The following is a 2281-nucleotide window of genomic DNA, read 5'->3' as shown; positions in this document are numbered from 1 at the left end:
AGAATGAAGCAGACCAAGGCTCTGAAAACTATTATTGGAACTGCAGTCTATAAAAGTAGGCAGCCAGAGCCTACACTCTAAAGCTTAACAGATTGCCTGCTAAAATAGAAGATTTATGTAGGATCAAGAGTCTCTTAACTTAATGTCCAAAATGCCAAAGATATAATCAAAAATCACTCATCAGACCAAAAACTAAGAAAATCTTATCTTGAGAAAAGACAATCAACTGATGCCAACACTGAGATGAATCAGATGTCAGAATTTGCGATTTTAAAATAGTTATCATAAAGATGCTTCAAAAAGCAATTACAAATCTTCCTAGAACAAAAGAAAAATAGAAAACCTCAATAAATAAATATTTAAAAATACAATAACTGGAATTAAAATAGAAGTTAACTTAAAAGCATAATAACTGAAATTTTTAAAAATCAGTGAACTTAAGGACAGATCAATAAAATTTACTTAATTTCAACAACAGAGAGAAAATAGGCTGAAAAAAAAAATAAACAGAGTCTCAGGGATCTGTGGGACAAAACAAAATACCTAATAGTTTTATCATCAGAATTTTAGAAGGTGAAAAGAAAGACTACTGAAAAAAAATTCAAAGAAGTAATGGCTGAAAACGTCCCAAACTTAGTGAAAGATGTAAACATACAGACTCAGGAAGCTAAGAAAATCCCAAATTGGATAAATCAAAGAAATCCATTCTAAAACTCATGATTAAACTTTTGGAAACTAAAAACAAAAGAAAAAAAAATTGTAAAAGCAGCAAAAGAGCATTACCTATAGGGAAATATCAATTAGAATGAGAGTGGATTCACCGAAAATCATGAGGCCAGAAAGAAGTGCTACACATTTTTTGAGTGCTAAAATAAAAGAACTGTCAACCACAAATTGTCAAGGCTATCCTTCAGGAATGAAGAGGAAATATAGATAATCTCAGATGAAGAGAAAATGCATGCAAATTCCATCAGGCCATTCTCTCTCAGACTCCCTCTGTGACTTCTCGTGGGTTTTCAGATTCTGAGATGCGGGTAGAGCTTATATTTTTAAAAAGATTCCTATGTCTCACTCTCAGAAACTATTATGTAGCTCTGAGGGGACTCAGGACTCAGCCTTTTTATCAAACTCTTCCCCTATCTCCCCTCCCCACCACAGTGATTATCAAGTAGCTGTTGGGCAGGCCCACTGGTGGAGACACCTGATCTTGCAGTTTGATATCTGGGTTTCTTTTACCAAAACCCTCTGCCCACAGGCCTCTCCATCTCTCCAGCTACATTCATCCCTTTCCCTAGTCCAATCCTTGAGCCACTCTTAATCAAGTTGTATCTCACGCTCAAACCATTCTCAACTTCTCCCAACGCCTCGAATGTATTGGCCTCCTTCTTGACTTGGGGACTTTGCAAATACTCTTCCTTCTACCTATAAGCTTCCCCAGGACTACCACCTAACCTCCATCACTTCCCCTGGCTAACATATAGTCACATTTTAGATGCCAGCTTAGGAGACTCTTCCTCCAAGAAGTCTTCCTAGGACCCTCAAATGTGAGCAAGGCACCTTCCTCATGTGATCACTCTGTATCAGAGGATTGCTTTGTGAAAATGAGCTTGGTGAGTGTCTGGCCGTTTTGTTACCCGTTTTCCCAGCACATAGTACAGTGCCTAGCACAAAAGGTAGGTTCAGAAAGCACTCATTGAATAAGGGAATGAATGAATGAATGAATGAATGAATGACAACTCTTCAAGACAGGTATCGTCGTCCTTATTTACTGGCATGTTAATTCAGACTGTTCAGAGATCTAAAATGATTTAGAAAGCCTCTAGCAAGTGGCAGAGGTAGGATTCAAATCCAGGTTGTCCCCCACAATATCCCAGAGACTCCAAAGGCATGAATCACTCAGTGAAGCTATGTCTTCCCATTTCCTATTTCCCATTCTCTCTGCCACTTTTAGGCCTCTATCCTAAAAGAAAAAATAAATGAAAGCAACACAACTCTCTTGGTGCCCAGTTATAATGCACAAATCCAGGGCTTTGGAGTCAGATAGTCCTGAATCCAAAACATGTTCTGTTTCCCACCAGCTGTGTTAGCCTGGGCAGGTAGCCTCACCACACTGAGTATCAACCTTAATATTCAGTCCAGATGATTACTGTAGGGAATAAAATAGATAGTGATGATCCCAGAGCCTGGCCTCCAGTCGGCTCTCAAAACATGTTCATTCTCACCATCCCTTCCTCCCCCTGGGCAAGTGTAGGGTGGGGAGACTTGAGAAAAAAACCAAGTC

The 2281-nt window shown here is 39.0% G+C and overlaps 1 protein-coding gene across 1 annotated transcript in view; it reads right to left on the bottom strand.

Annotated features, from left to right (window-relative positions):
* Nucleotides 1-2281, bottom strand: part of MROH7 (maestro heat like repeat family member 7) — a 46313-nt gene that overhangs the window by 43660 nt on the left and 372 nt on the right. The gene's annotated exons all lie outside the window — the stretch shown is intronic.

This window comes from Pteropus alecto, unplaced genomic scaffold (assembly GCF_000325575.1).
Source record: "Pteropus alecto unplaced genomic scaffold, ASM32557v1 scaffold25, whole genome shotgun sequence".
In the NCBI taxonomy this organism is placed as follows: domain Eukaryota; kingdom Metazoa; phylum Chordata; class Mammalia; order Chiroptera; family Pteropodidae; genus Pteropus; species Pteropus alecto.
The sequence above is the reverse complement of the archived record's forward strand: the minus strand, read 5'-3'. Positions and strand labels throughout refer to the sequence as shown.